Below are 14,205 nucleotides of genomic sequence, written 5' to 3' on the forward strand. Positions count from 1 at the left end.
ACCGAAGGATTTAGCAAAGCATTCCCGATCCGGACCAAGTTTACAAGCCAGCCAGCGTAAATGCCGATCAGTTAGTTCTAAAGAGATCAAGTAATCGAAAGTTAGTTTTAAATATCATTTTTGATAGACTGAGATTTACAAATCCACCAATCACTGCCACTGTATGCAGTGCCCCCATTGAAAAACCTTCCAAAATAGTCTAGTTTAAGATAATACTATATTTTGATCTTGCATGGAGTTTAAGTATATGGCCTATACCTTGGAACTTTACAGGCTGCTGTTTGCTCTTTCCTTTGGAGTCTTTTCCATAGCGTTGAATTTCTGCAATTAAAATATCAGTGAGACATTTGCAAATGTTATGTGCTGAGAGGTATTTTGACATTATAAGCGAGAACGGTAACCACTCGTTAAGATTCATAACTAGATGAGCAGTAAACGCCCAGCTTATACGGCATTTTAAACACTGGATGGGTGGAACAAGCACGTATATAAACTTTAAAAGAAATGTGTTAACAAGTATTTAAAAATCTTTTTTTTTTTTAAATTAATCTATCTAATATATAAGCCTAGGCCTAGTCTTAGATAATAAATGTAAACTAAGGATCTTATATCGAGAGTTAATAGGGCCTATACCTGAGTCTTTCACATGCTGCTGTTCAACCGTTCCCTTAGAGTCTTCTCCATGGTGTTGAATTTCTGCCATCTTCTATTGACCACTCAACTCACGTTTTGAGAATCTGCAACGTTATCAGTGCACAAAACAAATTCATAATATTGGAAGAATAGTGTACGGCATATACGGAATTGTGCCTTTGACGATGCTAGCATGGTATTTCACACACAGTCAGAGTATGTCATGAGAAAGATATTTGGCTGTGGGGCCATCGCAGATTTGTCTTTTTATTATGAAGCCCGGGAAGGGACAGGGTGGAATTTTTTTTTGGAGTTTGCTAATTCGTTCGCATGAATTACTAATTCGTTCGCACGAATTACTAATTCGTGGGAACGAATTACTAATTCGTGGGAACGAATTAGTAATTCCTGGGAACGAATTACTAATTCGTGCGAACGAATTACTAATTCGTTCCCACGAATTACTAATTCGTTCCCACGAATTACTAATTCGTGGGAACGAGTTAGCAAATTCCAGTAATTCGTTCGCACGAATTACCAATTCGTTCGCACGAATAACTCCAGTAATTCGTTCCCACGAATTACTAATTCGTTCCCACGAATTAGTAATTCGTGCAAACGAATTAGGAATTCGTGCGAACGAAATAGCAATTCGTGGGAACGAAACAGTAATTCGTGGGAACGAATTAGCAATTCGTGCGAACGAATTAGTAATTCGTGCGAACGAATTAGGAAATGCCAAAAAAAAAAATCCACCCTGTCCCTTCCCGGGCTTCATACATAGGCGTACCCTGCTGGGCATAAAGTGGTTAAACCTTATCTCAAACGAAAGATGGAGATGATTGGCAGACGTTGGTGTCTTACAGGTGATGAGGTGATGAGGCTGGTACCATATTTCAATAGGGGGCGCTGTTCAAGTTCGACGATTATTAACACTACCTTACAGAATGGCGTACAAATACCCCCTATCTAAGCTGCCTCTGTCCGTATTTTGACCGGGGGGGGGGGGGTGGGGGGGGGGGTTTGCATCATTTTTTAGGAATTTTTAATTTTTTGGACGGAACTGGGGGGGGGGGGGGGTTGAACCCCTTGGATCCATGCCTGATGATGATACTTCGAATCACTCACACTTTATGAATAGATAGAATATCTCTGAATGTATGTGGTATAAAGTGTACGCACGGTTGCATACGCCCCCACATGCCACCTCCTAAAAAAGCCGGTCTCACAGTTGTTTAAGAGTGAAGACCAAAGGGTCCATGCAATGTAGTTGTTTGATGCAATTTTTGAAAATGCACCTTTGTGCCCTTTTAACCCCACATGCTGAGTAAAAAAAAAACACACCTTAATGTCGGAACCATTGTTTTAGTGAAGTTCGGCACAAGAATCATATCCAAATCATTCATGTACTTTTCAAGTTACGGAATTTTAAACATAAACCAGCGTTTTACAGTTCTGTAGAACTTCACTAAAACAATGGTACCGACATTTTGCACAGTGGTTTAAGACCCAGACATCGGGTCCAATTTTTTTTTTTAGTTTTACTAAAAAAAACCTTCGATTGGAGTCTGAAAAGCAAGTTTTTAGTATAAAAAAACCTATTTTCAAATTTAATGCACTGTTTTTTTTTTTTTTAGATATTACAATTGTTATGTACATTGACGTGAGTAGAATGAAATAAAAGATTCATATCATGTTTAAGTATAACGTGTCTGTCAAAGCATACAAAGGTTCGTTTTAAATTTTTGTTATTGCTTTTAATATTGCCTATCTTATACCCGTTCGAATTGTGTATAGTATGATATGGACCAATTATAGAGTGACGCTGAAACAAAACATTGAAAAAATCGACTAACATGGAACAAAATGTAATATTTCCATACATTTACGGTCGCACATTTTGAAGAGTACTTTCTAGTACCCACCATAAAATGTCATAAATTGGTAATATTTTGAATGACTAAACATTCCTTGTCAATATTAAATGACGGCAAATTAGCGGAAATGTTTCTTTTGGCCGTACAAGACGAATTTCGGAACGGTGTTTTCGACAGAAATTCGACAGAAATAGTGCCTCGTGCGTGAAATAGCGCCCTCTGTTGATAGGCATGGCCAGCAAAATCGAGCAATACTTCCCAGTGTGTTAGTACGTCGTCATCGCATCGTGTTCTTATAGAGAGTGGAGACTTTTGCGACGAAAGCGAAGTATTGAGTAGTCGATGTACCATATTTCGTGCATTTACAATAAGATAAGCATATTTACTATCGATTGCATGGATTGTAAGGTGGGTTATTTAAGAAGACTTCGCAAAAACAATTACAGAGAAACGTGGTTTTCGATTTTCTTCCCTGGACAATCGACACGGGTTTCAATTATTTTTCGAGCAAAGCGTTTTAAAACACAAGGGGAAAGGTAAAGACCATTTCAGCCAACCAGGCGTGTTTTCCCGATCCAGGGAAGTCAGAGACTGGAGCTGTCATTGTGATGTAAATTGCCAGACTTCTTCAGGCTTAATTAAAAATAAAGATCTTAATATATTTTTTGACATCGATGGCCGTCCGTTCCTTTTTTCGATCGTGCATGGTCTCACAATATTTTTTCCCTGAAATGGACAAGTTGGACAATCAAATACGCCACCCTCTAAATGGGATATTGAATAAATATCCAAAGAGAAGATGGGTCTGACGGAACAACAGGCCGGATTACATAAGAACTTATAATAGACTTCAATGGTCACAGGAGAAGGTTACATATTAAACTAAACATTTCTAAGCGATTAAGAAAACTTAGGGAGAATTAGATATGAGCCGAATTTAATCACCGCCGCAGCTATACTCTCTTATAAACCGTAGCACATTTTCTTTAAAATGAACAGTTTGTAATTTTTGAAAAAACGGAGCCGTCTGAAGAAAAAATGCTCGACTTTTTATCAATTACTGTTGCGGAGGCTATGAATTTGACAATTATGTCAGGAGGGGGCTCAAGCTTAGGTTCCCAAAGCCGAGTTTGATCGCCCGAGAATTAATCCTCTAGATGAAGTGGGACCACACCAGCATCAGAAGAACGGGCGCGATATTTGGGCGCGATATGAAATGAATTGAGAAAAGCCATTTTTTGTGTGAGAGAAGTGGCCCAATAGATGATTTTATCTGTTTTTACAAATGAAACTGAAGAATTACAGGTTTTCTCTTAGCTAGAAGGAACAAATACCGGCTGCACCACTTAAGAGCACCATTTTCGGCCGGTAAAAATATAACAGAAAATAATAGTACGATTAATCATAACATTTTGCAAATAAATGGCCTTATCACAGGAAATATATTATCTAAACAAATAACAAAATAATCACCGTGAAATCTTGCATTTGCAAGCTGGTTTAATTTTTATTTAGCATAGTAAATCCAAAATTAACAACAACAAAAGAATGTTTGGCTTCTGTGCCGGTACGGTGAGAAGCGACGGGCCTGTAATAAACATTAATGCAAAAATCGTCGCAAGAGGACGCCATTGATAAGTAGCGCCCTTTTTTGAAATTAAGCTCCAATTTTTTACAATTTCGGTGAGTTAGGTTTTTATATAATTCCCTGCCTAGTTTTCTGTACCCAGAGATGGTATTTAAACATGCTTGATTTATTTTATAGGACATTTGACCGTTTATTGTCTATTGTTCAGAGTATAAGTATTTAGGCACAGTTATTGACAATAAACTCAATTGGAACACAAATTCACAATTACTTTCTAGTAAAGCTAATTAAAGGTTGTACTTCTTGAGAAAACTGAAAGATTTCCACGTTGACAATAGGATCTTAAATCTTTTTTATCAGTCTCAGTGACTGATAAAAAAGAGAATACTTTGATTCAGTATCAAAGTATTCTCACTTTTTGTTTGATCTGTAATTTTGGTAATCTGTCTAAACAAAATGTAAAGAAACTGGAGAGACCAAGGAAAATCGCTCAGCGTTTAATTGGTACTGATCTGGATTCAATTGGTTCACTATATGAAAAAAGATGCTTAAAGGACACAAAATAATGCAAGACATCTCTCATCCACTTAACAGTTGTTTTACATTCAATAGGTCGGGTATTCGTCTTTCTGTTCCTAGGACTGCACTATGTCGCACCAGACGATCATTTGTTCCTAATGCTATTCACATGTTCAACGACAATGCATGCAGGGTCTAACTAAGGGTTGTTAGCACTTTTTACCATGGTCTCGTAATGTATTTTTCGCACTCTTGGAATGGATTGGTCGGGGCAGCGTTAATTGGTCACGGGGGGCTACGGGGTAGGAAGGCTGGGTGTTCTTTTCTCTGTGTATCCTTCCAGCCTGATGTTGTCTATAATGTCCCATGTGACCGGTGGGCGTTGTTTTGGCTGGTGCATTTTTTTTCAGTGTGCGGGTCTTTTGTTGCTTTGTATTTCAAACTTGTCTTATTTTGTAACTTATATAGTTTTTATATTGACTGTGTGCACCTGTATTTGGCCAGTGGATGTCAAATTTCTATGTTTTTTAACGTGGACAATAAATATATTGATTGATTGATTGATTGATTGATTGAATATACTGATGTCTCGGTCACATATGATTTTAAATCAGCTGCACTTTCAATTTTTGTTTTGTCATATGATGAAGGGTATTTTGGTGCCTTTTTGGTTTTAATGCTAATGCGAGTTTTCATGTTCATGAGCAAAACTTATGTCATACCGGGCAGAAACCTCAATGTTTCAGCTATCTCAGCACAAAAAGGTTGCTAGAATATTGGATATTTTGCTGTCGACAATTTCTTTTCTTTGCTGATTCGTCGTTGAGTCAGTACATGGCATCCAGAAGCCAATGAACGACTCTTTCTCACAAATGTTTTTAATTTTGGGCTGACAATTTAAACCGAAAACCCCTAAGAGTGGGGCGGCATAGGGACATAATTGTGAATTTCGTGATAAAAGCATGAAACTTGGCATGTGAGGTCTTCATACCATTACAAAAAAAATCAGATATGGAGGCATTTCATATCTGACCCCTGGTGACCTTTGAGGGGTCAATGACCTTTTGATGCTCTATTTATACCTATTGTTTTTGAAAACATCACCTTCCTATGACCTTACTCTAGTCATAAAAAGTCTTCATACAATGTAAATAATGACCAAATGCGAAAAAAAAAATCACAGTTGACCTTTGATGACTTTTCAGAGGTCAATGACCTTCGTATTAACTGCACTTACTCTATTTATAGTTATTTATACGATATACCCTTAAAACCCCATTTTTTTTCAAGACCCAAGTCATAATGTTAAGTGGCTCGTGCTATGAAAAGAATTGTACATGTAGGCATTCAAGGGGTCAATGAACTTTGCGTATCCTATTTATAGATAATAAGAGGATTAACTATTCAAAACATCACTTTTTTATTACCCATAACTAAATTTTGGGTATTACTGCCATGATATGAATTTTCAGATATGTAGACATTTTATATTTGACCTCTGATGACCTTTGCGAGGTCAATTAACTTTATGTACTCAAATTGTCGTTATATATCATGCCCGACGTCCAATCAGAGCAATAGGAGTATACTTTAACAATTATTCAACAACATGTCATAAAGTCAGACCCCAAAGAAGGTTTTTGCATGACCTCTGATGTCAATGTTCCTATTTATAAGGGCAGACGCAAACGCGAAACAATATATGCAACAAATCAGACAAGCATCTTTCTCTTACAGTGACCATTGATTTTGGTAAAACGTGGCTATCCAAGTCCAGCTGGATACAGCAGGGTGTTATAAGTACACAAGAGTGAATTTTGCTTGACATATATACATTGTCCATTACAAAACAGACCCACAGATTTCTATTCCAATCTCATCATATTGCGTCTGCCATTAACACAAGGAGAAACGAGGTAGAGGTCAGCTGGTCTGAAATCATAAAGTAACGGACAGTCTGTGCACACTTTTGTTGTCATTGCTTTCGCAATTTCGCGGGTAGGGCTTGGCTTGATTCCAGGGTTGGGTAGAGTTGCTACAATTGTATACATTTGTTCAGACTGAGTGCATGTCTATGCTGGGAATTGATTAGTTGCAGTTCTGGTGGCGGTGCGGCAAGTTGCATGCAGAGTCCGCTTGGCGAAATAAATGAGATTTTCCTTCAGAGTTAGAAATGCCGTCTGTCTGTCCCCTTTGTTTGCGTTTTGCCGGATTTGGCGGACAAGAGCCCAGTAGGATCCCGCTACAATAATATGACTGTGAACTAAAAGGTGCAATACCGTTCTTTGGCACTTTTGACTCTTGGGTCACAAATAAATGGTGTTTTTGCGAATAAATATAATAAATAATGGCAACTCAGATATACTAAGTTCATTGACCTCTCCAAAGGTATATTTACGTCAGATATAATGTCCTCATGTCTGAAAATTCTTTTCATGGCACCAAGAGTCAAGCTTGAGACTTGAGTCAGAAAAAAAGTGGCATTTACAATATATGAAAATCTTATTTCAAATATCCATATGTAGGCTATTGTTTTACAAAGGTCATGACCTCTCGTAAGGTGACCAGAGGTTAAATATGAAATGACCTATATGAGAGTTCTCTTTATAGCATGAACACCTTTCATTTAGACATGAATCGAGTAAAAAAATGCGGTTTAAAGAATAAATCTTACAAATTGCTATTTAACAGGTTTACAAAGGTCATTGACCTCTCAAAGGTCACCAGAGGTCAGATATGAATTTTTCCACATCTGATCATTATTTTCATTGTATGAAAACCTATGACATAGCTTTGGGTCATAAGAAAGTGAACTTTTGAAGAGCAAAAGATATGAATAGAGTATGCAAAGTTCGTTGACCTCTAAAGGTCACCAGAGGTCAAATATGAGATACTACTATATTTAGAAATTGTCTTCATGGCATGAAGCACCAACATGCGAATTTTCATGCTTTTATCACATTTGCACAATCCGTTAGCATATTCGGGCTCATGATGCCGCACCACTAACTGAACAGCCTGACATGGCAGCAATAGTGACCTCATTGCCCGGGAAATTTGAAATGTTGACATAAGTGTACTTTTCAATCAAATTAACCAAAAATGGGGATAATTTTCATACATTAACCCCTTAAGCACGGGTTATAATGGGGACATTCCTCCACACACAGAGCAAGTGGCCCGCATGACTGCACAGCCTTTGTGTGGTAGCGGGACTGCACAAAAGCAGCAGCTGTGGAACTACCCACTAGCCGTGTGCCACGGCATACCACAGCTGGCAACTGCATTCCAATGAGGATTAGCGGCCGCGGCCATGACCGCTTCCCGTGCCCATGGGGTTAAGGAGAAATAAAATTCACCTCATGGACCCTTTAACTCTTTTGTCTTTTCTTTTTGCATGTATTTATAAATATTTTAAGTATCACGAAAAAAGACATTTAGACTACAGTATCCCATTGTTTTTAACAACATTCGCTCATTTGGTTAACATATAAAACGCGGTAAACAGTGGATATTAGGATATCCGGGGAACTCATTTTTTCGAGAAATCAGAGTATTTTATTCACCAACATTGAATTCCCGAGTCTCCGACGAATGTGCACGGATAAACACGCGTAAATTCAGACCTGTAAGTAATAGTCCAGCGGATATGTGACAAAATATCGATGAATTGTGCACTTTTGCATAAAAGCGTGAAACTTGGCACAGATGTTTATATTTATGTGAGAAAATGTTTTAGATGTGGAGCCATCGCAAATTTACCCTTTTAGGGGCGTGGCATCCATTTAAAAAAGGGGGCGGGACTTGTCGTGCCCGCAGTGAAAATGGTTTTTCCGACTTGTTACAAAAGCAGGAAACTTCACAAAGACATAATTATATAGATTATTAGTGTTTTCCAGATTCGGAGCCACCACAAAAGTACCTTTTTGGGGGCGTGGCAGCCATTAAAAGAAAGGGGGGGGGGGTAATTATTATGCCCATTTTGGAAAACATTGTGCCCATATTTCGTGAACGAATAAAACGTCCCACAGACGTTTATATTCATGAGAAAAAAAATTCCAGATGTGGAGCCATCTCGAACACACCCTTTTAGGGGCGTGGCAACTATATAAGAAAAAAGGGGGGCGGGGTTTTCATTATGCCCACCCTGGAAATATTGTTCCCACACTCATAGAGAAATGGAACTTTCCACAAACATTGACATTCATGAGAGAACAAATTCCAGATGTGGAGCCATCTCGAACACACCCTTTTAGGGGCGTGGCAACCATATCAGAAAAAGGGGGCGGGGTATTCATTATGCCCACCCTGGAAATATTGTTCCCACATTCATAGAGAAATGGAACTTTCCACAGACATTGACATTCATGAGAAAAACAATTCCAGATGTGGAGCCATCGCGAACACACCCTTTTAGGGGCGTGGCAGCCATATTGAAAAAAAGGGGGCGGGGTTCTCATTATGCCCAACATGAAAAAAATGTGCCCACATCTCATAAACGAATGAAGCTAATTCCCACAGACATTAATATTCACGAGAAAAAAAAGTCACACGTGAAGCCATCGTAAACACACCCTTTAAGTTGTAGGGGCGTGGCAGCCATTGTAAAATTGGGGGGGGGGGGTAGTCATGATGCCCCTATAAAAGCAAGTCATGCCTACCTTTCATTAATGGATTAAACTCCACACGGACAATATATTCATGAAAATCTTTCCTTTTTTTTTTAATTTGAAGCCATCACAAACTTATCCTTTTAGATGCATGGCATCTATTTAAAAAAAAAATGGGGGGGGGGGGTGCTACTAATCATTTGCCCACCATCGAACTTTCATAAATGACTAAACTTCACACATACTTGGTGTAAGATAATAATTTCATATGTACAGCCACAGCAAACTCATCCTTTTAGAGGTGTGAGGGGCCTACTCACTGTGCCCACATTTGCAATTTTTATATTTTGTTGTTGATTTCTTATAATGTTGATTGGCCCATAACCTATATTATTTGGTAATACAATGACTTACACCAAAGAGCATGGGTAAGTACCGGTAGGCTAACCCGTATTATAGGGTTCAATGTGTACACCTTTATTATCATGAAAATCTAAATTCCAGAGTGATTTCATAATTACAAATACACAGCACACAATGGCAGCCCTAAACTGTAACATTTAACATTTAAGGGCCACGGAAATCCTTTTTTTACGGGGGGGGGGGTGTAAAATCCCCCTACCCCCTACCCGTTGCGCCGCATTGACAGCAGATTGGGTAACAACACGATGTACTCGCCTCACAAAGTGGTGGTCACGTCCACTATGACTTCACATTCAATGAATCTGTGTACCCCCACCACACAACCCCTCCGTTCTCTTAGAAATGGTATAGCAAGCTCTATATCAAGCTCTGATGAGTGTTTTTTTTAACCCCTACCAAATCCATTAAAAAATGTTATACTTTATACAGGTGCGACACTGCATATGCCTTTTGGTCTGTCAGAAAAAAAGGCAGGGGAAACAATGCATTTGAAGAAGTAACACTAGTCTTTCCAGGACTAACTGAGGTACCCCAGTTTATACCCCAATTCAGATATTGCTGCAGTTAAAAGATTAACAATAATTCTACAGACGACAGAACCAGTAACTGGGTTAATATAGATGAGGCAAGAATGCATAGTGTAAGAAAACAAAGGGTTTGCCAACAGTAACTTCCAACTATAAAGGCGGCCCTACTCCAACACATTAAACGGCTATCTGAGGTGGATTTTATTATATGACACGCGGTCAAAATTTTCCACGTTGTGCATATTGAGTAACCCCCCCCCCATTTTAAAAATAGATGCCGCGCCTCTAAAAGGGTAGGTTTGTGATGGCTTCACATAAAAAAAAAGGATTTTTATGAATATATTGTCCGAGTGGAATTTAATCCATTTATGAAAGGTAGGCACAACTTTCTTTTATAGGGGCATCATGACTACCCCCCCCGCGATTTTATTATGGCTGCCACGCCCCTAAAAGGGTGTGTTTACGATGGCTCCACGTATGTTTTTTTCTCGTGAGTATTAATGTCTGTGGGAATTAGCTTCATTCGCTTATGAGATGTGGGCACATTTTTCCCATGTTGGGCATAATGAGAACCCCGCCCCCTTTTTCCAATATGGCTGTCACGCCCCTAAAAGGGTGTGTTCGCGATGGCTCTACATCTGGAATTGTTTTTCTCATGAATGTCAATGTCTGTGGAAAGTTCCATGAATATAAACGTCTGTGGGACGTTTTATTCGTTCATGAAATATGGGCACAATGTTTTCCAAAGTGGGCATAATAATTAAACCCCCTTTTCTTTTAATGGCTGCCACGCCCCTAAAAAGGTACTTTTGTGGTGGCTCCGAATCTGAAAAACACTAATAATCTATATAATTATGTTTTTGTGAAGTTTCCTGCTTTTGTAACAAGTGGGAAACACCATCTTTACTGCGGGCACGACAAGTCCCGCCCTCCTTATTTTAAATGGATGCCACGCCCCTAAAGGGGTAAATTTGCGATGGCTCCACATCTAAAACATTTTCTCGCATGAATATAAACATCTGTGCCAAGTTTCACGCTTTCATGCAAAAGTGCACAATTCTTTCACATATCCGCTGGACTATGGGCTATTAACAGGGATCACCACAAAATGCACTATTAAACGACTAAAATAACTTCAATGTCATGCTAGAGAGAGTTTGAACGAGTGGTCAACGATACGTACACGATTTATTTAATTTTACTATTTAATTCTCAATACCTCAGCATTTTTTGCTGCAGATTATCATTGCATGTTTGTTGGGTGGGAAACCGATGTTGGTGAGTAAAAAACTCTCCTTTTCCAAAAAAATATATATTATATTCTGGATACAAGTGATTCGCTTATCATGGCCGTATTCGCCTAAATGGCAGTTTAGAAAATGAAATCTTACAGAGTTACGGTGATCCAACAGGAAAATGGTGATAGGAGGCACATTGGTGCATATGGGTCCAGTCCAGTATAAACTGCCATAGACCCCAAACAATGATAAATGCCCCCACTTCAGAAATTCAGGAAAAAAATACTCACAACTATCCAAGGTGTTCGAGACATACATCAAATTAAAGCTAATTCCACCATTTCTTCATTTCCGTGTCATTTTTTTTTTCAGTTGGGGGTAATCTAATGACGTTTGGGAGAAATTTCCATCTAAAGATGATCATCTCTTAAAGGGAAGATACAACATTTGCAAACATCTCAAAACGAAATAATAAAATTATCACCGAATTCCTTACTGGATTGTTAGGGAATGACAGTCTAAAGCATCCTGTAAAATCGTGGCTCCTGGTGTGCTGACATTTTCAAGAAAAAATGTATTTTTCCAGCTATGGTCGGCCGACCAGCGTTGGAGAAAATTGACTTTTTTTCCAAAAACTGCTTGCAAACTCCTTGCTGCAAAAACTGCAAAAACTATTTGCAATTGATTACACACCTGTGAAGGGGTACAAGCCTGCTAGACTGATCTCTGACCTTACAATTCCCCAAAGTCTATAAATTCTCTGTTTCATCTTAAGTGGAGTCAGGGAACCAGACTACAAGAACATGAACGGTCTTCTTGGTTTTTCCAGCATCTACAAGCCCAAAACGTGAAACAAGTCACTTTAACAATGTTTGCTTTAACATACTAATCCTCCAAATCCATTTATTTCTGAAAATTGAAGCAAAAGCAAATGTTGTACATTCCCTTTAAAATAGTCAAGTTCATGGCCCACGATATGCTGAATTTGAGGGCATGCAAATCGTGATTTGGCGGGCGTAGGCAATTTCTGACCGATTTACTGGCTTGCATCCATATAAAATAATATCTGCGACTTATCCCCTCCCATCACACCCATGTCCATATTCGCCGACCCTGAACTGATAATGGTATGAAATATACATGTACTTGAACCTTGGAAAAACTGCAAAGTTACGAACCAAACCAAGTACAGCACCAGCAATGGGAATTAACCAAAAGAACACTACCTGGAGAGAGAAACCTCGTAAAACACTCACCTGCGTAGCCACCAAAAGACACCAACTCTGCCTGAGATTGAGACTGGAATGATGACGAGGGCCTTGTTTCTGGAAATTTCCAAATATGCGTATTGCGAAACTGTTGTTTTTTAGGGGAAAGTACCATGACATCACTTTGACCTGAGGTTTCAACAATATTCCATATTTTCTTGGGAAACCCTTTTATAATAATATTTAAATTCGACAATCTTCCAATTGCCACTGATCAGAGTTGGGGTTTCCAAGACGGCTTAAATGATGGAGGGATACAAATAACACATTGCATTTTTCATTTCTCCATGATCACATCATCATGAAAAATGCATCGTTTTATTTTACCCCCCTCTACCGTAATACGCATAGCCCTGGCCAACACAATGGACAGGTATTATATACATGTAGGCCCATGCTCAGTGAACCATACCTCCACGTCCATTGTCAAAAAAACATACGTGTAGGCCTAATACAAGAACGAAAATAGGTAGATATAGGCCTACTACATGGTATTCCGAACAAACATGTATTACTGTACACGTCTGTTCATGCTGGGTGCCATTTTAGTTAGTGTTCGGGCGCTTTTGCGTGCTTCTAAGTGTCAAAATGGTTTCTATGTTTTCGTTCACAAATTGTATAACATATTTACCAATGGAAATTTAACAATTATTAATGCATACAATTAAACTGTAAATGAAAGCTATTTTAATCTTATGCAGCTCGAAAAAAAACCTTGAAAATATTGTAAAGTCCATGCATATCCAGTCACTTCTGGTTGACGGGATGGCCTATGTACTACTGGAGCCATGTCGGACTGAGGACATTATGAACTATTTTGTTTCTTTCTGGTTTTGAAACCATGGACTCCTGTTACAACTGATAATGTAGTAACCAACGGATAATGTATCACCAACCGATAATGTCACACAAATTAACCGATACTGTATCACTAACCGATAATGTAACAGAAATTGACCGATAGTGTAGTAAAAATGTACTACACTATCAGTCGATAGTTGTTACATTATCGGTCTTAACCGATAATGTAACAAATATTGACCGATAGTGTAGTAACATTTACTACACTATCGGTCAATTTCTGTTACATTATCGGTTAGTGATACAGTATCGGTCAATTTGTGTGACATTATCGGTTGGTGATACATTATCCGTTGGTTACTACATTATCAGTTGTAACAACTCCTCAAAAGTGCCCTAGGCAATGTAGCTCGAAAGCCTAAAGAAACCTGTAGAAAGAAGACAATGAGAAGAAATTACAGTTTGAGAGGAGGGAGGAAAAACCCAGAGGAATGTCCTGGGGGAAAACCCACGGAATCAGGTAGGGACTGAAAACCCAATCCACATGTTGGCCCAGGCAGGATTCGAACCCGGTGACAGCGGTGGAAGGCGGGGAAAGTATCGCTAAGCTAACCTCACTCCCATAAACGAGAGTCAGCTGGAGGCTTGTGGCCGCCTGCACTGCAGCCCACCAATGATGATGATGATGATGATTAAACGTGTCATTAGCGCTAATTAAAGG

This window comes from Patiria miniata, unplaced genomic scaffold (assembly GCF_015706575.1).
Source record: "Patiria miniata isolate m_02_andy unplaced genomic scaffold, ASM1570657v1 HiC_scaffold_29, whole genome shotgun sequence".
Lineage (NCBI taxonomy): Eukaryota > Metazoa > Echinodermata > Asteroidea > Valvatida > Asterinidae > Patiria > Patiria miniata.